The sequence below is a fragment of the Cydia splendana genome, chromosome 2 (assembly GCF_910591565.1).
Source record: "Cydia splendana chromosome 2, ilCydSple1.2, whole genome shotgun sequence".
Classification (NCBI taxonomy): domain Eukaryota; kingdom Metazoa; phylum Arthropoda; class Insecta; order Lepidoptera; family Tortricidae; genus Cydia; species Cydia splendana.
Genome location: NC_085961.1, coordinates 28,247,870 through 28,272,907, shown reverse-complemented (window position 1 = coordinate 28,272,907; position 25,038 = coordinate 28,247,870). Strand labels below are relative to the sequence as shown.

Sequence of the window (25,038 nt, the reverse complement as noted above, 5' to 3'; positions counted from 1 at the left end):
AGTATATTACATTTTTTAAAAAGTGTATCATATTGTTTATTACATTTCTTTCTGATTTTGTTATGTACTAAGGTCTTAATTATTCTAAGTTGGATATTGAGTATTCTACTTATCTGTGTTTTAAATGTACCTCCGTAGACCATGAGCCCATAGCTAAGAACTGAATCGGCTAATGCATGATACAAAGTATACAAGGTCTTCTTATCAGTGAAGTGTTTTATATTATTGAACTTACATAATATGGACCTCAATTTATTACAAACTGCGTCTACATGAGGTTGCCAGTTAAATTGGCTATCTATATGAAGACCAAGGTACTTAAAGGTGTTCACAGACTCAAGGTTATTACAATTACACAAGGCCATGTCATTATGTAGGCAGTCGTATGAATGACCGACAATATGCATAAATTCAACTTGCGTTTTCATATAAGGGGACTTGACTAACATACACTTAGTTTTGGATGAATTTAACAGAATGCCGTTGTCGTGGGACCATTTTAATATGTTATTATAGTCTGACTGTATCCTGGATTGCAGTCGCGCGACGTCCCGGTCGGCGTACACCAGGCACGTGTCGTCCGCGTACATGTAGGTGGAGCAGTGCTCCACGACGTTGCTGATGCTGTTCACGTGCATGATGTACCCGACCGGACCGTACACTGACCCAGTCGGCACTCCGTACCTAACGGGTGCCTCCTCCCCAGTACAACCGTTGACCTTTGTACGTAGTGTTCGGTTTGTTAAATAACTACGGAACCATTGACTCGTTGGACCACGGATCCCACATTCCGACATGGCTCTTAACAGTAATTCGTGGTCCAAAGTGTCAAAGGCTTTTTTGAAGTCTATAAACAATATACCTACCAGCATTTTTTTATTTAATTTATCGTTTATGTCATCTGCAAATTGCGCCAAAGCCGTTGCGGTACTTCGCCTTTTTCTAAAGCCGTGTTGTACGTTGGATAAGATATTATTATTTTCTAAAAACATACTAATTTTACCCACAATCACTTTTTCAACTATTTTATTTATGACAGATAGTACAGCAATTGGTCTATAGTTGGAGTAATCTAAGTGGCTGCCTTGTTTAAATATTGGTCGAATAATAGCCTTTTTTAAAATATCAGGATAGACCCCCCTTTGCAAACACATATTTACAAACTTAGCCAAAACAGGGCTGATTTTACTTTTCACGTATTGCAGATCCGTCACTCGAATATCATCGTAGCCCGGTGATTTTCTCGGTTTTAAATGGTCTATTATTTTTTCTATTTCTCGAGGCGAGACACTCCGATAATGAAACGAGACATTGCAGTTGTTAACATACACTGATCTGTCCAAAAACGTTTTATTACAAGTGTGTTTGACTCGGTCTATTTCTTCCGTAAACATTTTGGCAAAGTTTGTGCATATGCTGGGCACAGTGTCAGTTTTACCCAAGTACTTCATTATTACAGTATCCAAATCATCTTTTTTATTGCCAAACCAACTATTTATAATTGCCCAAATCTTTCTTTGATCCCCCTTACAATTTAATATTTCGTTTTTTCGATATTTATTTCTAGCAACATTAATAAGTTTGTTGGTCCTATTTCTAAATCGGGTGTACTCTAATCTTAATATCATATTTTTTGGGTTGGCCCTCCAGACTCTAAATAGCTCGTCCCTGCGGTCAATCATATTTTTTAATGTTGTAGTGATCCAAGGCTGAGTAACTCGCTTATCTGTATTACTCACTATCATTTTACAGCTATTATATATTTTTTTAAAGGTACACAACATATGTTCGTATAGTAACAATGGACAATCAAATAGCAACATCACTTCCCAGTCTATTTTATCGAGCTCACACTTAACTAATTTATTATTCAAAACACTTCGCGAATTTTTTTGACTTGACACATCACTCGTAGAAGTCTCTAACTTAACGCCGACTAGGTAGTGGTCAGATAGTCTGCACGTAAAAATATGACCGGCCGCGCGTTTTCGACTTCGAACCCACACATGGTCAATACACGTCACTGATAACGATCCATCTTTTATCTCCTCTCTAGTGCAATCATTGATGACGCACTGCAGGCCGCGTTCACACAGGGTGTTTTTGTAACTTTCCGTAACGCTGCTTGGCTCGAGTATGTTGATGTTGATATCTCCGGCTAAAATAATATCTTGATTTTTAGGTATTGTGTCGATGAGTTTTATCAGGTCTTCTATAAATATATATCTATTGGAACTTGGCGGTCTATATGTAGCGATAACATGTATTTTTTCTAAATTGATATTTACTTGGCAGTGTAGTATTTCAGCTGAGTTTACCTGAGTGTGTTTAATTTCGGCACACAAAACGTTTTTGACGAACAACAATAATCCTCCTCCTCTCCTTGTTTCCCTGGTATACGCAAACGTATCATATCCGTCTATTTTATATGTTGGTAATTCTAACTGTTTCACATTTATTTCACTTAATATGACTATATCTATGTTATATCCACACTCTTGTATAAGTAGCAATATTTCATTAAAGTTTTTTCTTAAGGACCTTATGTTTAGGTGTATAATTTGCAAATTATTAGTTGATTGTTTTATATATGTGCTCCATAGCTTCGTTTCCTTAAATGTTGTACATTCTATGTCGTCACTTTCAATACTTGAATGATCGATAAAATCGTTCACTGTTATGCTTTATTATGAAAACGTGTAGTGTGGTCGCGCGCAGCTGTTATCGCTGCGGCTTTGTTATTCTGCGATCTCAGAACACAACTTGTTTACGTCGGCTTCGGAACGTATATGATATATCCTTTTTTGATTGTCATCCTTCTTGACGAGAATTCGCAGGTCCTGAACCCAGACATATTTATAACCACCTGTGCCCTTTAGAGCAGTTTTTGCGTACCAAAACAGCTGTCGTAAGTGTCTAGGCAAGCACTCATTGATGTACACGCGACTTTTATCCTCATTGTTTAATATATCCTCGTTAGTCAGTGTAGTTCTTCTTTTTGAGATCCACTCGCTCCTAGCATTTGAAGATAGGTGACAGATTTTCAAAGATCAATACATCGTATTAGGTGGAAATGTTGTTCAAATTGCGATGGGTATAAATTATAAAACTTTTAGAAACGAATGGCCGCAACTCGTTAAAAGAATTCACAACTCGTTACACTGGACGTTAGACCGTCAATTTACAAACCCAAATTGGGCCAATCAGCCTCCCAATAGCCTATCCTAACTAAAGACGGGCTGAAGTAGAAAAGGTTCCATCTCCCTTATTGATCAAGAGATATTTATGACCTTTTCAAAACAAAGTGACGATGTATTTTATTGAGTTTCGCGAGTTCAGCAGTTGACGACTGAATCTTAAGTTGTACATTCTAGGTCAAAGGGCCTACCGCGAATCATGTTCGACGTGTTGCCTCTCTGTCGCATTTGTAAATTCTTACGTAAGCGTGACAGGGAGGCAACACGTCGAACGTGGTTCGCGGTAGGCCCTCAGAACTTAATGCAAGAGGGCTTGATTTATTTGGGCATAATGACATAATTGCGTCCCGTCCATGGTATAAAAATTAATCCTATATAAAAATAATCGGTATAAAAATGTCAAAACAAAGTCAATGTAATCATCATTTGTATATTTTTATATTTCATAATTTTTTTATGTTTTTAATTCATCATGATAATTGCACATTTAGTTTGGATACATTGTTATTAAATAGATAAATAGGTTCTAAGAAAAACATTAGCAAAGTACTCCACTCATTAACACATTCAACACCAAGAACCCGACTGTCGGGTACACTGTTCGTAGCGACTACGCGCTACATACGACGAAACCGTGGCTACGCGCTACGAGCGTAACCCGTAGCACTTAGTGGTATTGAATGTGTTAAAGACTGCGCTGGCGTTAAAAAAAGTTACATAAAACAATGGCGGGAGACGGAGAAACAAGACAACGAGGTCAACACAAATTTAACAACCATTTATGGTTTTGATACGACCTTTTCGACCGTCTTGGTGATTGGCGCGCGCACACGCACGACATTATTTCATTTCGCCTGCACCAATCAGCGTAAAAGATGTTCAAGGCAGGCGTGGCTCACTCCGCGATTTTGTCGCTTTGCTACAGGTAGCTAAAAGTACATCCGTTCGGCCCCAATTTTGGGGTTTGCCATAAGCCGCGCGTGGCGCTGTCGCCACCTAGCGGCCATATCTGTGCTGATCGTAACAAACGTGTTTTGTTAGAGAGTGAGTCTTCTGTACCTAGTACTATTATTTATTCTGTGTTCAAGGTCGTAGTAGTAGTAGTAGTAAACTCTTTATTGTACAAAAAGACATATTAAAAATAACATACAATTAGTAAGAAGTACAAAGGCGAACTTATCCCTTTGAGGGATCTCTTCCAGTTAACCTTTGAGTCGTATCAATATGTTTGAATCAGAATCGGGCGCCTAGTTTAGATAATTAACACATTCATTGTCACTAAGTGCTACGGGTTACGCTCGTAGCGCGTAACCACTTCTTTGCCGTATGGAGTGCCAGTGCCAGTGTACCCGACAGTCGGGTTCTTGGCCCTGAATGTGTTAAAATAAAAATTAAAAGTTACACTACAAACAAAAGCTGAAACAATCAGACCGCTCACCTCGGTCAAATAGCATCGGCCGCAAATAAATGCTTTCACAGAATCCATGAAACATGAAACGTGGCCCGTTTCACGTGGAGTTTTTAATGAACTGTCCACTCTTTGCTTCGGGCAAATAAAATTGTCAAAACGGAGCCTTTTCGTCGGACGTTCCTCGTTTAACCATTGTGTATATGGCCATGGAACACTAATGGAATGGAAGGTTCATCTTCCTTTATTTTGTAGTGGAAATGGTATATTTTTCCGACACATAATGGTACATTGTGATACAAGTGTGCTACGTTGGTCATTACACACGAGGCGATATTGTGCAATAAGAAAGCCGATGTGTGTAACCAATGCACACGCGTTTCACACGACGCTTTCAACACACTTGCGCGGAAAATTAAGAAGGCTCCGTTTCCATATATATTATTAGTAATCAATACCTTCGTAAGTCAGTCGGATTATCATTGATTACCTAACAAGTGCTATAATATAATGAAAAAGCACGCGCGCGTAATATTTCGGATTATGAGCCTAAAGGCGGTTCAATCACTTCCACGTTACGAGCAAGTGTGTTGAAAAGAATATTATTTTAATTGTTTATATAGGAAACCCAAAAAAATATGTCAAGTTCTTAGAGCAGACAAAAAAGCTTTCTCAGATGGAATAAATAATGATTTCAATTCGTTGGGAAAAGGGATGTTTTCTTTCAATTAGGAGCCCGAAGTCGTTTTCGTTTCATTAATTAAATCTAAATTAATCTTGTTCGTTTTGTTTCCTTTCTTTATAGTCAAATTTGAAGGATAAGCCTTCCTATACTTTTTGCCAATGTGTAGTACTTTGTTCTAGAAGAAAAGCGAACCGAAACTTTTCAAAAATATTTTAGTGGTTTTCTACTTCTTTCGAATTCGTATCGCATTGAATGAAATATTTAGGTAATACATGATATATTTTTAATAAAAACTATAACATATAATACAATGCAACATTTTGAAGCATTTTCTGATGTTGCGTGAGCCCTGAACAATGCTAAAATGAAATCGCTTTAGCGCCATTAGGGACGGCAGTAGTAGTACCCAACAAACAATTAAGCGACACTTAGCACTTATTTTATCACCTAAAGACATAGAACGGCTGTAGAATAGCTACATATTCTAAGCTTACAGGCTCTGGTGACATCAAGGTCTTTAGGAGGTCCATGTATAGCTTTAAGATCCACAGTAGCCGTTTTGGCCGCTATAATGCATCTTAAGCCGCTAGTGTTATTGCTCAAAGTGAATTCTACCACCTTAATATCTATATGAGTAATAAGAAGCTGCAATTTTCACTTAAGGTTCTAAACAGGCGATAAAAAGTCTTTTATAGCTCCGTGTATCATAATCGCTACTTAACTCTCTTGTATCACTTACAGTCGAAAAGAGAAGTTATGAGTCACCATTATCGATCATGTAGTCGCAGACGAGCGTTATTCAATACCTTAGTACATCTTATACTGTTATTGGAGTCTTACTTAGAACCTAAGCCTATAGCGCCATGTTAAGATGACCGATGAATCAATAAGCAAAACAAAAACTATTAATTAGAACGTAAATACTTCATAAAAATCGATACTTTTACTCAATATTGACCTAATGTTAGTATTGTTATATTTAAAACCGGACTTCACGTATATTGAGTAATTTTTCGAAAATTAAATACGGTGGACCACAAATAAAGCAATATTATATTCAGATAAATATGCAAAGGATCAGAGACCCATTAAAATTTTGTTAGTAATACATATAGTTTTTGACAGTGTAATTAATTTCGCGATCATAAATCCGCAGATAACTCCTGCATCAGTGAACTAAAATAATTATTTGCTTTTAATTATCCGCCATTACATTTCACTTCAAGCTGTCACAGAGCAAGCTTACGAATAATAATACAAAATGGAAACATCTCCAACCAAAGCAGGTAGGGCTATAAGGAAAAATGTGCAATTACCTTCTTGAGTGTTACAAATATTGACTTTAAATGCTAATATACCATCTAAAGCTGAAAGTATCATCTATATGGCCCTACACTACTACTCAAGTAGTTAGTATTCGCTTATTTGGCACCCTATTAAATCCTAAATACTTAATCAACGCTATTAGAACACTACTTTAGCGCTCTTCTACTACAACAGTTTGTAGTCACCTATATGCGACCCATCTAGCTCCTAAAGAATTAATTAACACTATTGTAGCTCCACTATACCGCTCTTATGTCTCTTTTTTTATCCGCTAACCCTACTGTAGCACTGTTATAAATCTTATGGTGATAAAATTTGTGCCCAATCCGGGGTTAAAACGGGGTTATAGCCGGCTATAACTCCTATTTTTAGAGCACTAACAAAACCTAAAGAGTAAATAGGCGCTTATATAAATCTCTTCTAACCCTTAAATTTAGCGCCTAATGTTAGTTGGGTAGTACCATAAAACTCCGTGATTTTTGGGAGCTGCCTCAACGTGATTTGCCACAGTATAAACGTCAGATCAGTATTTTGCCTTATTTCGATTCTAGAAATTATGTTGTGTATACTGTAGGAATTAAGATTTGAAAAAAAAAATCGTATGCTTGCAGCTTGCTTATAAAGTACTTATGTAAATTTTTAATTTTAAAAGTAGGTAATGTTACGATACTGACGCACTAAAAAAGCACTGAATAGTGTCCTAGGATTATATAAGTGTTAAATTTAATGATATGATTTTAAATGCCTGTAATTCTTGTACAGTTACAGTTACTTATACTCTTTGAGGATAAAAAGTTATTTGATTGTCTGTGCGAAATTCCGTCACCGGTGCGTGCGTGATGCTATTACAGCGTCAGTGAAAGGATTTGAGGCAAAATGTCGCGTGAGACGCCTGTGAATAAACGTATGTTTAAACCTACTCCTTAGGACAAAAGAATAACCGTACACTAATAACTTTAAAGAATAATCCACATATAGAAAACGAAGCGCCGAAGCTACAGCCCGGCCCCGGCCCGGTCTAGCGTGTCAACCTTTATATTAAAATCGATTTTCCCTTCCAACCTAGAAGAAAAAGTAGGCCTTATTAGGATTCTTGTCAAGTTTTTGTTCATCGTAAGAGTGAATTGCAAAAAATTTTTACATAATTAAGCATCTGTAATTAGTCTAAAGTTAATTGATTCCACTGTGTTACGACAGTTAAGCCATTTCTATTCAAGTTAGATGCATGAAAGTGTGTTAGCGTATGCTATAGACTTATATGTGTACGAATTAAGTACAATAAATACAATATAATACAATTTACATAGTTAATTTTCGTAACACAAATGAATCAATTAAGTGAAGACTAATCACAGCTTTTTAACTGCGCTTAATTACGTACCTACAATTGTTTTGCAATTCACTCGTAAACGAGGTGGTAGAAATCAATTAAAATTGTATGATATCCGAGAAACTCACCAGCATGTATTTACAAGATAAGCTGTAAGTAAGCCTAGCTCCCACGTCTGAAGGATTATCTTAGTAAATTGAGAATATCCAGCGTTCCTAAATCCGCGATGCATCTCGATGCACATCTCTAAGTGTCACACAACCATCCCTCGTGGTCTTCCAACCAAGATGAAAAAGTTATTGGGATTCTTGTCAAGTTTTTCTTCATCGTAAACGAGGTGGTCGAAATCAATTAATATTGTATGAGATCCGAGAAACTCACCAGCGTGTATCTACAAGCTAAGCTGTAAGTAAGCTAGCTCCCACGTCGGTTGGACAATTTTACACAGATTGACCTAGTCCCACAGTAAGCTCAATAAGGCTTGTGTTGTGGGTACTAGACGATGATATATATAATATACACATATATATAAATACTTATATACATAGAAAACATCCATAACTCAGGAACAAATATTTGTGATGAACACACAAATAAAGTCCGCCGGACGGTATCGGCCTGTCAGTTGTTCGGAACTGTCAAAATTTTGTTCTAACTGACAGGCCGATACCGTCCGGCGGACTGTTAATCAGTGGGCCCCTTTACCAGGATTCGAACCCGGGACCTCCTGCTACGTAGGCAGGGTCACTACCGACTAGGCTAGGAGGCCGTTATCTTAGTAAATTGAGAATATCCAGCGCTCCTAAATCCGCGGTGCATCTCGGTGCACATCTCTAAGTGTCACACAAACATCCCTCGCGGTTTGCGGAAGCGAACTGTATTTTGTGAGAATAATTGTGCACACACTATAGACGGAGTTCTGTTCATATATGCTTAGGGAATAAAGCACTGATAGGAACGCGTCGTTTAGAATGTATGTAGCATTTTGGTGGCATTCTACTAGTAGAACCGTGATAGATAATGTAAGAAACTAAGTTATTTAAACCGGGAATAAAACAATATTTTTATTATTGATATGATACGCTTCTATTTACGACACTAAGCGATGCGGGGGCTAGTTTGTAGATTTCATTTTTAGATTTGGTAATTTTGGTACACGTTTTACAAAAACATTACACGCTAGATTACATTTGCAAGGGCAGACTTCAACCTTAACCTGATTCAAGTTAAATGTAGCCATACATAAAATAAATCACGGTTTCATTAAAACCCGTGGATTAGCCATAATGGTGCTAATAAAAAAATCTCCATGTATTTTTTGGCTACTTTTCAGGAGACAAAAAAGAACTGTTTATTTTCCTGCTTGTAATATATTTGCTGCACCTGTATTTTTTTTCTGGTAGATCAATGGTTTTTACATGATACTTATGAAGAAAATTAACAGTTTTTGTCGTAAATTTTTACAATATTAATTATTTTACCCAGAATTATGCTACATAGCGACTTAAATTTGGTTCACTTAAAACCGTCATGTGTAAAGTTTATACATATCGATTCGTTGCTAAAGTAACGTACCTAGTACGAGAAATGATACATAGCGGATTTTAGGGTCAATAAATCGCCATGTGCAACATTATCGCCATCACCCTCGTCGGAAAACAAGGCATTTAATTTCGTTATGTGCAAAAAAAATCATTTAGCTATTTTTTGTACAAATTTTGTTAGTTATTTTCCAAACGAATAAAGATATAAAAAAAATATTTATATAGGTCGACGGGAAATTGAAAAAGGAATTAAAATATGCCAAAATCAAAAAATCGGAAAAAAAACACAGCGATTTTTTTATTCGCACCGACGAATATCTTCTATCGCAAGTTTCATGCCATATCCTTTGTTACTTCTAATTTTCTGACTTTACGCCCTCTTGGGCAAATGGGCGGTGGGGCACGTTATATAATAAAATTATTATGAAGCCAATAAGAGAAATTTTCATGGCAGTTCAAAAATATTTAACAATCTGGGCTCATTTTATCTTCCATCGCAGTCTCGACGTACATTTACTAAGTAACGATACTGATAACATATGCAACCTTTTAATGTACCTACTCAAAAAGGTTAAGCTTCAGGCCGCGACCCAAAAAGGGTTAGATTTTCCAAATAGTTGAAAAGGTTCAATTTAACCCTAAACTTTGGGAATCAGATAATATTTCACTGTCCACAAGTTCTTATCTCGCATCAATTGTGTTGGGGTTTATTGAATGATAAATCTATCCCGGGGCGAATTACTAGTCAATGTCTAAAGTTACGCGTCTGTTTTGGAAATAAAAGATTATTCTTAGAGTTTTATATAAAGTGAACTTAGAATACAACTTGAATTTTAATTAATATTGAAATAATTAATTTTATTTATTTTTCAATAGGCTAGTGTGACGTTTAGTGACGTTAAAATACATGATTGAAACCTGAAACCGTAAATAACGTATAGGTAATGGCAAAAACGTGAGTTTTCAGAAAAAACTGCATCTAATTAGTTGTCAAGAAAAGTTAATCGCTGTCAGTTTTGTGACGACAATTAAGCCTGAAATCCTTATAGGAATCAATTTTTTTTATTTTTTACATTGCGATATCGCCTATTGTTCATTAAATGAACACCAAAACCAAGCTTTTAGTGATATTTTATGCTTAATTATCGTCACAAAACTGACAGTGATTAACTTTTCTTAACAACTCACGCTAATTGGGGTAGGTACACTATTTTCTGAGGTCTCCCAAATAGGTAAAATGCCAATTCGATTAACTACTACAATATAACATTAAGATATAATTATATTATAAAAAAAAACTATGGTGGATAGTAAATAGAGATTGAAGATGTAAAATCACCCCAAAGTCAGAGGAAAATAACCCATAAGATTTGGAGGTACTTGACCTACTTTCCTTATTACAGATCTGTCAAAATTGGTTTCTGCTCAATCTGTCTAATTTTACATTTTCCGAGCAGAACAACTCATTTCGTAACTTGAATCGGAAAAGTTGCTAAACTCAGGCAATTCATTTTGCTCACTTTTTGTAAATTCATTTTTTCTTTTTTTATGCTGTCCTAAATTAATTTTGATTTCGGAAACCCTTAAGGGTAAATAAATGGCTCACTTATGAAAACCGTTTAAAGTTAGATTTTTTCTCCAAATAAAACAATTATGAAACGTGAATTGAGCCGCCAGAGGGCCACACTTGACTTAAGCCTATGCGATATTACAAAATTTACATATTCAGCCTCGGCGAATTCAGAGACGATCAGTGCCGCTAAATAACCCAGTGTTCGCCCACACTAATTACCCCTCATTGACGAAGTCACTTTATAACTCTTAACTATTAATGGTGGGAAACACTTGTCGATATTCTCCATTTTATACATTTTTCGATAAATGCTATTAATCAAAAATTCAGCCTTATTATTTATAATTTGGGTACAAGTAAAGTTTTGTGATCTGATCATTTTGTTTTAACTTTGCTTAACATGTCTATTTAATAAAACTTTGCACTAGAAATCGCAATTCTTTTTTTTTTTCTCAAGATACAGCATACCCATGGATGATAGCCATGATAACATAATACAACGAATTATACTAATAGTGTTAGAATTCTAATATATGAGTGAAAATTCACTCATTTAAATCTTATTCGAATTCAATTTAAACTTCGACAACCAAAATAACTTCTAACTGTCCGCTTAATTCGACAATCGACATTGAACTAGTAAACTAAGCTGGCTATTCGAGACATCTATATCTATGCAGTTGACCTACAAACTATTTTAACTAGTTACTTTCTAAAACGCGCATTACAATTAACCTTTCCACAGTAAACAACACCTTATTACGCTTGTAATAAAGTTACAATAACAGTAATATAAAACCGTTTAATAGGCTCTTGAAAATATTTCGCTCAATCTCAATCAAGATGCATTTTATATTGAGGCTAGCATCGAGCACAGATTTAGATTGATGATGATGAGTCTCGTTAATAGGAAAAACATAGTTTGTTTCTGAACTTATTCGTTTTTTTTAACGAATCGCTTCTCTTCTTAGTCGGTACACTCTTGCCAGAGTGGTCGTGGTCATCATTGTGAATCTCGATGAGTGATGATCTTGCTAATACGGCGCCAATCGTCGCGGACTGCAGCTTTCCGGGTACATTCGTAAACCGAGCACTTAGTTGCGGCCTTGATCTGGTCTGTCCATCTCATTGGTGATCTACCACGTGGCCTGGTGCCTTCGACCTTTCCCTGCACTACGAGACGCTCTATGGAGTCATTACCACGACGAGAAACATCGCCGAAGAAAGTCAGAATGCGTGACTCCACTGTGGTTGATAGGCGCTGTCTGATGCCGAGTTCTTTTAATATGGAGTCATTTGTACGAAACTCTGTCCACGATACTCCTAGCATCCGTCTCCAGCACCACATCTCCAAAGCGTCAACTCTTTTCTTCTCGGTTTCACGAAGGGTCCATGTCTCCGACGCATAAAGGAAAATGGGGAATATTAGGCAGTAAACGAGTCTGGTTTTCGTGGTCTTGGTAATGTTCCTATTACCCCAAATATTTTTCATTTTGTCCATAGCAGACCTAGTAATCGCCATGCGCCGCTTGATTTCGTCTATGCACCCGCCTTCGTTGGCGGAGTAAGCGAACGAATCGCTTAGTTGTAGGTATATTTCTCTTCTCCAAGGTCTAAGGTTCTACTTGTTCCAAGAACCTCGTTGTTTGTTGAATACACGCAAATCATTATAATATGACTAAATTAGTTCTATGCGTGCCGGTTGTATGGCTTACATGTATCATCATAAGCATACCGAAAGCTACATTCGAACTTTTAATATCTCGGTGTTGTTTATTTGCACTAATTATAGGTATAAGATGTACTGCGAGCATCCAAATAAATGTCAAAAAGCTGAACTTGCAAAGGCAGGCAGGAATAAAGGTTCTTTTTCCATTTCAATGAAATTATTGCCCATAAAATTTTATTTAAATCACATAAATATCGACAAAACAATTTATCGACACGATCCCATCCCTAGTTTAGTAATAACTGTGTTAAGCACAGAGTAGTAAAGCGCCTAAGGACCGGCGCCCGCGCCTCATTTGCGTGATATTGCGATCCCGTAAAAAGGCTTAGGGCGTTTATTAACGGCGAGGAATGCTCAATTTAAATAATTAACGTTTGGCATTTAATGGTGACAAATAAATTATAAATTTGTTGACAGCCATTGTGAAATTTAAGGGTCTTTTAGCTGAGCGTTTATTGCCACTTATATAATATTAAACTAGTATTTACGTACACTCGTACGCGTACTTACCTATTCGTATATACGTGAATCTCGATTTGTACAATCACCACCAAATATATCAAAGCGGCCAAGGTGTTCACAAATATTTGAACAAAGCTTCTATAATCAATACGTTAGTGCACGTTCAGTTATTTTTGAGCATCTAAGCCGCTCTCGGCCAAAAAATATATGCCAAACTCAAAGTGTTTTCGTAAAAGTTTTTTATTTTATTTAGGTACACCATGGAAAATAAGAAAAATCCTGGATCGAACAGGGTATTCGAACAACTAAGAATATTAAGACAATAAATCTTTCTTTTCTCAAATTGCGAATGTGCGAAAACGTCTAATAAATTCCACAGAGCACTAAATTTTAACTTTCGCACAGAAAAACCCAATAAAGCTTTTATAAAAAGCAATTCTAGCAATAAATAATGCTTAATAAAACTGACACGCTCGACAACAACCGATAATCCTGAAACCAATGAAATTTGCTATAAATCATAGTTATTTATTTCAAAAAATACAATATATATACAGTGGTACTACTAAACGAAATTAATAACTAGCTTAAATCTAAAATAGGCCCTTGAGGCATTGTACCAAGGATGCTGGCGGCATTTCCTCGCTGTATCGCAATGCTGATACGTTGTGCGAGGTAGCCGCCAGCTCTTCGGTCACCAGTTACGTCAATCATAGTTATGGTCAGATTAGTAAATAATTGTTTATGTATAAGGCTGCGTTTCCACAAGATATGTGCGAAGATGCGTAGCGAGGGATGTGTTTGTTAAGAACCAGAATAATAGAATCAATGTTACATGCTGATCGACGAAAACAAATGAAATGATTCTATTGGTTCTTGTAGGCGACGGAACTAATAACCTTTATGCTGCACGCGTGCTGGCAGCCTGGCCGGTAGGGATGCCGCGGCCAGCGCGCGTCTTTTGTTTATATGTTGACAGTTTTTTCTGTCAATGAGCGAGAAATGTTTGTTTTGCACATATTTTGTAAATTTTATTTGTATTCTCTGTTTTTTTTCGTGTGATTGTGTATATAGAACTATAGATTGTATTATATAGGTACTGTACAGCCAAAGATTTACGTGTTTTTTATTCACCATCGGCGGCCGATAGCGTAGGTACAGTTTTTAACAAACACATACCTCACTACTCGTACTCTCTCTGGCGGAAACGCAGCCTTAATACTGATATACTCGTATTAAACGACAACAGAACTAAGATCTTGGAAATGCAATTTAATATTAGGTAACCACAGTTGCAGAGAGTTTGCTTCAAAATACTGTATTCTATTCGAATTGAAAGTAGATATTCATTAATATTTTACTAGGTAACTTTAATCTCTTTCATCTGGAACTTAAATCCTCACAGTTAATCCAAACTTTTCAATAGGTAATGTACCTAACAGAACGTAAATAGTAAGTGACACAAGCATCTCCAGGCCCGATCAATCGGCCCTCAGGCTCCCGCTGGCTGCAGCATGGTCCTATAGGTGCGGGTACGATCAGTCGAATACGGACCGCCGCGCGGCACTTGACGTTACGCTACCACTGCTCCCGCACGCTACAAAAAAAGGTAGGATTCCATTTTCAATTTTTTTTATTTGTGGCCAGTATTTGAACAGTGAAAAGTGCTTTAGAATTCGTTATTTTTAAACTAAGTCTGAGGTTGGCCAGTGTTTTAAAAGTTTTGTTTCGAGAGACTTTGAAAGTATAATTAAAGTTTTTAATGGGTTCAGTTTTGAAGCCGTGTTTTGAATAATGTATAGTTTTGAAAATGAAATAAAAATAAATAGTTATGTTCTGTTGAGTTTAAAAATGTTTACAGATACTAAATTGAAAGGTAGTCTAAATAAAAATGGTGTCGTAATCAGTCAAAAAAAGCAAAACTTTCCATTATTTTCGTACTTAATGAAGCTTAAAAATAAAAAGGTGGAAGTGCTTTCTAGGTATATTTGAATAGAAAGGAGGCTGAAAGCGTTTTCGCATACCTACTTGATTTTGTGTGGAAAAAGTTTGCCTCGGCTCCCTCAAGTTTGACGTATTGGCGTACAAAGCTTTCAAAGCTTTGCTATGAAAAGTTCATGCCTTGTAAAGGATTTTGTTTTCAAGTTTGGCTTTATGTTTAAGCCAGATTTACATGAATCAAAAGAAATATGGTACTTATTTAAATATGTTATGTAACTGTATGTACACTTCAATATATAAAAGGATTTGGGTTTGATTATAATTCAACAATGTGAGTTTGTAGAGTGAAAATTACATGTATAAAAAAAGAGTGTAATTAGGTAGGTAACGGTAATAACGAAGTGAAAGACAAGGTTTATATAAAAAAAATAGTTTTCCTTTACATTATTTTATAAAAAATATCATTAACAATAATTGCTTATCGAAAGTTTTACGCATAAATAGGTACTTGTTTAGAATAACAGAATAGAGTGCAAACTGTAGGTACTAGGTAACTAGTAATGAAGAAAGCACTTAAAAGTTCCTGCCTTGGTCTATAATTGGAGTACGTAGGTATCAACACTGAGTTCAGAGAATTTTTAACAAGACTGAGTATAGTATGTTCATTGAAATATTGAAGTCCGGTAACAAATAAATTGTGATTTTACTTGGAAATCTACATTATTGTGGAGCACCTAAACCTAAACCTGCATAAACTACTATAGGAGTCTAGTTATTTTATATTATAAATAAGTATAAGAATAATTATATAAATTTCCACATTATGACGAGTTTATACAAGACAAATCATAAAACTAATGCCTGAAAGGAATCACAACAGCTCGATAATAGCTTTTAAAATTTACGACCTTTATGGCCCTTATTCTTTAAACTCTACAAGCCTTAATTAGTAAATTTATGTTCTATAACTTTCTTATAAATAAATTAGTCAAACTGACAGATAAAAATAAAAATATCTCTAACTAAACTGGAACCATGATTATATTTATTTGTTCAGTGTTTTCAGTTCCAATTTACTATATTCTTTTTTTTTAGAAAACAAACTGCCTTTTACAAATAATTCTTACAAAAATGACTAAAAATAGACCTAAATTTTCATACTAGACTATTACAATGAAAAGTAGGTTACTTAAATAAATTACCCGTCAAGATATATTCGTTTTAAATTCAAGAGCCGTCTAAAGTTTGTTGTCTAAAAGCAAACGTTAGCTAAGGCTTTACGTAACCGAAAGCAAAGGGCGTTATCTTATGCCAGCTCCGGTTTCTCTGAAAATTGTATTAATGTACACTGAAAGATAATTGTTTGTATAACAGTAACAATATATTTTTCTCCACACCAGCTCGGAAAGGCTTACTTTGCACTTCAAAAACTGAGAGCAAAGTTGCATTTTATTCACATGTGAGGCAAAGTAATCAAATGCAAAATTTGAGGTGTTTTATTATGTTTGCTGGTAGAATTGACTTTTAATATTTAATAACATTCATTTGGATTTGATTTGGTGTGATTTTGTTTGAATTGATATTTTACATTTAATATTTGCTTCGGGTTGGTGGGGTGAAAAATTTACATAACATACACAAAAACTGGGACTTATGAACTATACACACCTACCAGCAGGTCGATTTGTAAGAAAAAAGAAGTAAGGAGTAAACTTCAAAATTCAGTTTTATGATATTGACAAAAAATATTTTTTTGGATTGCTTAATGAGTTCAGCTAATATTTTTTTAGTGTATACTGCAGGGATTTAATACCGGTATTTTTTGTATGGGAAAGAAAACGGTGCTTTCTCGTTCTTTGTTAATTATTTCATTTCTAATTGGGCAATCTAATCGTCGTAACCTATATACAACTGAGTCCTACATTTCGAGTTTAAAATAATTCGAAAAATATGGTTATATCGAAGTTTTTCACAAAAACCGGTTCCGATCCCTGGTATATACTGGTCACTGGCCAAAACCCAAATGACCAAATAATGTTAATGTAGTCTGAATCCGAATGGTACCTTAAGAGCGTTTTCACATTGTCCGATCCGATATTAGATGTCGGATGACTCGTGGAAAGAAACAATGTATTGACGTTAAATTTTAAACGAACAGGCCTATTCGGATTTCGAGATAATCACAAGATCTTGAGCCAATTTAGAGATCAACTAGATCTACATTAGATATCGGCTAGATGTGACTTGGATATCTAAGTCATAACTTGTCGAAATCGTTCAAGAGGACCTCCAGAATCGCGGAAACGTCAAATTTGACATATCTATCTAACAAATATATTTAAATTATCCGTATCGTAACTTGTTGAAGTCTAGTAGAAATCTAATTCATTTTCCGAATCGAGCCGTTAAGGTAGTTATTAACTAAATGGATAAACTTAAAATTACAAGTTTAAATTGTTTCTTCTCTATGGTCGTATCTAACATCCGATATCAGATCGGATAATGTGAAAACGCTCTAAGGGAGTTATATAACTCGGAGCAAATGCCGTTATCTTTATTCCACCTCTGGTTCCTCTGGGAATGGCATTTCGCCTCAATTTATGTATCCTGTAAATTCCTTCACCTCTGAATTATGCTACGCGCGCGACAACCTTATATTTTAATGAAACAAAGAAAAATTGAGGAAAAGTCATTTTTAGAGAATAATTTATAACACCGAAAGGAATGTTTTTGCAATATTTATCCGAAATATGCCTCCAGATTTTTCCTTTTATTGCAAAAGGAGATATGTATGACCAGTTTTCGTTAGTATTAACTCAAATAGTTAAAGGCAAAAGACATGAAAAGAAATATTTATGAAGTATTTTGTGAATACACATACGGCGCGATTCGGGAAATGAATTAGAAATAGTAAAGATATGTGACGTTCCACGGCAAAAGGTAGGTTTAAGCCATAAGGTTATGGCGGCTGGCGCTTACGTCGCATAGCGCCGCAATAATATTATTGCGGCGCCATAAGGTACCTTTTTCCGTGGAACGTCACATATCTTTACTATTTCATATCTAGTGAATCTCTAATTCATTTCCCGAATCGCGCCGATAGTAATAATGTGTGCTCGACAACGTTCGTATACGATTCTTTGCTCGAATGATTTTCTTTTTAAGTGAAGGTTTGTTGTTGTGTACAATATTCCAGACAACAAGCGCTATCCCCCGCCGTCTGATATTTTCGATAGCGTTCTATTAAAAACTGATATAAAATGTTCAAAAATTATTCGTTTAATTTTTGCCTTATTTCGTTACATGTGTAAGTACACACATGTTACATGTTACATGTGTGTAGAAATTACGTCTTGCTAGGCACACGTGCCAGTTTCAGTTACAAAAGCTTTGAATAAAGTCCCATTTAGACGGTTCAAGGACTTGCTATATTCGATACATTGCTAACTATAGAGTACAATGAATTTAGTCGATCGACCAAATACCGCAATGTAACAAACATCGCTATCAGACTTTTTACTACTAGGAGAAAGTCTCTCTGTGGCGGACACCTCAGCCTTTTTGAAGAAAATAAAAAAGCACCTAGGTAACTATTTCAAAAAATATATCTTTATTTATGAATTACTTTAGTCAACAAAATGTAAATTAAATAGGTGAATTAAAAAATACATATCAGGATCGAAAAGTAAGGACAGTTCGTAGCCGTTCATATACATAGGAATATACTTGTTGGACCCGCTATGTACAGTGAATTTTATTGTCATTGTCATATAATTGTTACAAAAATCTGTCAGTCAAATTTGAGCTTTCTGTCAAAAAGAGAATTCACTCATTTAAATGACATCGAGGGTTATTCTAAACTACGTCCCATTATCCACAATGGTGAAACAGTGGCCCGATCTAAAATACGTACGCCATGTGACGCAGGTTCAAAACAAGCGTTTACTCATTCGCCAATAAAGCAATGTAATGATTTAGCAGTCCATAAATGCCGCTAAGCCCGTAAAGTACCGGAATACTTTGCTGAAGTGGCATCATTAAACTAGCATTGTTCTGCACAATGATGTAATGAAAACGTTTAAGGCGCCATTTTGTTCTTAGCGAGCAGACGATCTTAATGGCGGTTAAGTATCGAATCGTGCTATGGTATAAGCGGGTAATCTACGCTACTTTGGATACATGCAGACATAGATAAAAAGTTACTTTCTTTCCGTTTTTGTGCTAAATTCTTCCATCGTTTTTAGGGTTTCGTACCCAAAAGGTAAAAATGGGATTACTAAGACTCCACTGTCCGTCTGTCTGTCTGTCTGTCACCAGGCTGTATCTCATGAACCATGGTAGAACACAACTAGACATTGTAAGACACAAAATATTTTAACTTTCTTTAAAAATCCAATTAAATAAAACCCTGTTTGTTATCAAATAAATGTAAGTCCTTCACAATACATTTCTAATATATTTTTCATCGTATAAAATGTTGAACTTCCATCGCATGATATCTGGTCGTCGTCCATTTAATAAATATTTGCTATCCGCGGTCGCGGTTCGTTTGTTCTAGCTATCAATTTATAATGGAAAGTAAGCTTTCAAATACCTATAAAAATGCTAGTTATCTACAAAATGTATCTTCAATTACTTAAATATCGTTAAATATTAAAATCAATATAAACGTTATTAGATTTAAGGTGCAGGGGGACAATTTCGACTGCGGGATAATTTCAACTAATCGAAATATCTTCCATGTTTTACATTATTAACTAGAGTCACACACAACACATATTTTTCACTATCGGGACATATAATGGCACTCTAGTTAATAATGTAAAACATGGAAATTATTTCAATTAGTTGAAATTATCCCGCAGTCGAAATTGTCCCCCCGCGCCTTATTAGATTTCTTTATAAAATACCTTTGAATATGTATTTTCGGCTCACAAGCCGAGGTAGTCACATATATATTTTTACTGCTTTGAATTATTACTTAAAACCATATATAAATATGTCAGGTACATAATGCAGATCAGGTCTGATAAAGCTAAGAAGCCGATACTTGCCATGATAACGTTTAATAACTTAGCTTTAAACTAAACGGTGTATATGTAACACAGATATTTGCATATTGTTAAGGTAGCTGTCATAGGCGTCTCGTCCGCGACAAAGTAGATCAAAGATTTTGATCTTTGGTACTTTACTTACCTATCAGTAGTCTCATTTTTATAAAGAATAAATGTAAGTAAGTAATACATATTTTTTTAAGGACATAAAATCCAATCGCAGCCCATATAACAAATGAAACTCTTTGAAATGACTTTATATTTTACTTTGAGCAAACGATCCGAAGAGATTCTTGAACAAACAACTATTAAGGCGATTAAAACTGTATAAATAGCGCTATTACGGACCAATAAATTCATGATTCTAAAAGTAATATCGTGAGTAGTCCTTTGCTGTTTGTTCAAACATTGAACGGAGCGTAGTTTCCCACTATTCATTTGTATTTCATAAACTACCTACACTAAATAAATAATGGGAGTATTCAGATTTTAATATTAAATGATAGATAATAACCTGATTTATCAGTAGTAGTAATAATTCTTAAAATTGAATAAGGTAATCATCAATTATGGTTAAAAACTACATTACTAGGTTACGCGTGGTTGTAGAAACGTTGTTTTGTAAATAGGTATCTTAAGAGTATCTTTTGCTTGAACATGGAAAAAATCAAAATGCTGTTCAAATTGTACAAATGTACAAATATACAAAACACAACAACTACACTTTTAACGCAGTAGATGGAGTTTAAGACACCCTTAAAACTTATAAAGTATCTTAACAAGTCTTAGTAGTAACTTGTAAACGTGTAAGTTCAATTTAACGTACAATCAGCATGTCTTTGCAATTTGCAGCACCGCGTATTTAAATATTTGCAAGCTGTTGTATAGAATCATTCTTCAACAGAATTCAACTACAAAATCTTACATAACGCACCCCAAATTGTTTACCTTAAGATTCAGGACGTATCTTCCGATTCTCAAACACGCATTGAATCCGAATGAGAACGTGTTCAAGATTTGTGTCCGAGACGTGTCGAATGTTCCGTCCTGAGGCCTCCCTGCTACCTAGCTACTGGAAACATTAAACCTAACCTGAAATTCTAAACTTGCTGTTACTTTTAAAATACCTGTATCCCACCAAAACATTTTTATGTAAAATGTTGCCAAGACGAGACCATATGGCTCGCACTGTCAAAAAGTTATCAGATTCCTGTAGAGCCAATAAGCTTCTAACTCTACAAGCCCGAAACTTCAAAAACTCTAAAAACTAAAACCCTGTTGTACAATAATTCTTGTAGTACTTAACGAAACGGCATATATTACATTACATTTACATTTTTGCCCAATGCTCTGTTATCTGAGCTGCCAAGACTTCATTACAGCAAATATTTCCACCATAATAATATGGGCGTTGAAGGAGGCACCTTAGCGATATCTACCGTAAGTGCGTAACACTTCTTATACGTTGCCTACATACTATTGTCACTAAGCTAAGCCTCAAATTTCCGATAAATCGACCTATCAACTATATTCACAGCAATAAAAATCGAGACGTTGTATCTAATAGAACTAGTGTCGTAAAAACTACAAGCATCCTGTTATCCTCCAATCATTCCCGACTTCAAATCAAAGACTGCTCGAACGCTATACACAGCTTCAAGGATCCAATTAGTGCTAGTTGAACACTAGCAGGACTTGCTAGGTTAGAAGCCAAGAGGTTGTATTGGGAGGTACGTTATGATTTGACTAATGAAATCGGCTAAAGGGTAAAAAACTTACTGTTTGTTACTAACATTTGCTATATATGTTAGGAACAACAAAAACATTTAAAAAAAATAGGTAATATGTAGGTACAACACTGTGACAGCAATGTTCCAGAAACGATTTGGTTTATTATTGCATTGCATTTCGCTTATAAATATCGGCTATGTTGCACACAGACTTGACTTTACCTTACATTTGATTTTATTTCTTCTTATTTGAAAACTAACTTTCCTGATTGTATATTTTACAAGCTTGCCTTTCTTAATACTTATAAAAAAATATTACTACAAAAAGAAATTTGCGCAAATAGACGGATCTTAAAAAGATACTTACAGAAACAAGGGAAAACTTTTAACATAAAACACAGCAAGCATTACATCGCACTCTGAAGACGATGATTCTTTAAATCTAGCGTCGTTTAAAAAAAATGTGTTCAAAATACATTTTAGAAGTATTTCTGATCTAAAAATGTACTTAGACAAGTCTGACTACGTAAATATTGGTACTATATCTAACGTTTAAGCCCTATTTAGATGGTTCACGAACTTGCTTGCAATATTCGATACATTGCTAACTATGGATTAAAATGAATTCTGTCGATCGAAAACCGCAATATAACGAAAATCACATGCAATTTAATCATATTACCTACGTATATGTTCAGGAATCTATGTTCTAAATTTTAATCTAAAACCGCAGTAGTAGGTAACTTAAAAAAGGTTTCAACATAACCAATCCTGTAATATACAACACAAAGATCTGATAGTTTTCTAACGATTTTAATGATCAAAGAAAAATAAGTAGGTAACTTCTTTATGCAATTCAGCTGAACAAGAAATTTAGTACCTAATGTTCAAATTTCATTCAAATGAATTCTCGTAGATAACCCGAGTAAAGAAAATACCTACCTATACCTAAAACTTGACGACCGTAGAATATGAAATATTATATTAAGCATAGCGGCTAATCCCGTCTTACACTAGTTCAATCGAATTAGCTTGCCAATTAGACATCATTGTTCCAATATAATTCACCGAGGCTTTGGAACTAAGGAATGATTGGCAGCCATACAGGTGCAACTGAGCGTTGAATCTGTACTAGAACTCGTAATACGATTATCAGCGGGTAGATAGAGTTAAACCAACCTAAGTTGACAGCGATTTTGATAGCATAGAATGTGCAAGTATTATTTAAACGTCTTAGAGCCAATTGTATCTTTCACTAACCCGGGGTTAACCGGTTAAACCTGGTCATGGTTACCAGTACAATTAGACACTAGGTTAAAGGTTTAATCGGTTAACCCCGGGTTAGTGGGATGGTGCAAGTGGGTCTAAGATAAGTAAGAATAAGGCGCTTAGTTAAAGAGCGTAATGTTTAAGAGCTTTTTGACAGAGTCAAAGTGAAGATAAAAATCTGTCCAATAATAAGTACCTATATAATATGTAGTAGTATTTCCTTCTTTTGAAATACCGTAATATAATAAATTATTAGGGTCACGATATAGCTACGAAGGCTATAGCGACGAAGCTGCCAAGGCGGCCAAAGATGTCGCAGTTAAAGAGGAAGGAGTGAGCGGTGATAAGGAGGCCGCTTCTAATTTGACAATTTGCTATAGTTTTGATCTTATTATTAAATTGTACAACGGGACTTAATCGCGTATTTAAATTTTAGGATTTACCTCCGACGTTTCAAGGACGGCGTTGTTCCCGTGGTCTCGGAGAAGACCACGACCACGATCACGCCACCACGGCTCCGAGACCACGGAAACAACGCCGTCCTCGAAACGTCGGAGGTACGATATACAAAAGGGCCGGATGCTGTGCACTTACCGATAGTCATAACAATAAAATATCGACATTTGATACAGTCTCAAATTTTACTTGAAAAGTTTTAACTATCTATATCGTAGACATTCACGGCTACGGCACGGCAGCACATTGATATCTAACGAAGTTCTTGTCTAAAGTATGGTTGTCCTTTTTTATCAAATGACATTTCTAAAAGAGCGAGGAACAAGGAGTGATAGTACCCAAGTACTTGACTTGCGTCGTCAAAGAGGATAGGCGTCTAGTTTAGCCTGAGATGCCGAGCGTGCGGGACCAATCAGTGTCATATCAAGGTCTTATCAAAACAAAATCAAAACCATAACAATTGCTAAATCAGAGTCGACATCAAGGAGACGCAAAACACTCTTAAACCGGGTCGCAGGTGGCACAAGAGATAACGGGAGATGTAAGTGTAGCTATTATAGTAAGGGCTTAGGGTAAGACACTCGTGTCTGGCGTCAAAATCCTTGACACTCTCGCACAGGGTTTTCATTAATCATATTGTATTAATTAATTTTAGTTTTATTTCGCCATTACTCGAGTCTGGCTGACAAGGTTTGTTTTATCTAAAATTCCTGTACGTAATTCTACGTAAGAGTTATATGTATAACCAACTATTAAATACCTACGCTCTCATTTTAAAATAACATAAGTACTTAAATTTCATAAATGTCCAGCGATGTCCTTCACTCGCTCCCCAAAGCCTTTAATTGCACAGTATGTACTTGGATCAGAAGTCATAGCCCGCGTAACAACTGTCAAAGACCTGGGTGTTACCTTTGATGTCTCTCTTACCTTTCATGAACACATAAAAGGATTAGCTGCCGATTGTTATAAGCGACTTGGTTTCGTTATCAGAAATGCGCGCGAATTTAATGATCCTAGAGCTATCAAACTGCTCTACACGGCTCTTGTGAGAAGTAAGCTTGAAGCGGCAAGTATTGTTTGGAACCCAGCTGAAAGCACATACGCCCTTCTCGTAGAAAAAGTACAAAAAACATTCCTTAGGTTCTTATATAAAAAGTTGTACACTTATTATCCATTTTTAGGGTTCCGTACCCAAAGGGTAAAACGGGACCCTATTACTAAGACTTCGCTGTCCGTCCGTCCGTCCGTCCGTCCGTCCGTCCGTCCGTCCGTCCGTCCGTCTGTCACCAGGCTGTATCTCACGAACCGTGATAGCTAGACAGTTGAAATTT

At 35.8% G+C, this 25,038-nt stretch overlaps 1 protein-coding gene across 1 annotated transcript in view; it reads left to right on the top strand.

Moving 5' to 3' along the window:
• Nucleotides 1-14,761: 14,761 nt before the first annotated feature.
• Nucleotides 14,762-25,038, top strand: part of LOC134806076 (calexcitin-1-like) — a 40,959-nt gene continuing 30,682 nt past the window's right edge. Inside the window, exon 1 of the mRNA XM_063779344.1 lies at nucleotides 14,762-14,863. The gene's annotated coding sequence lies outside the window, so the exon portion shown is untranslated. The remainder of the gene's footprint in view (nucleotides 14,864-25,038) is intronic.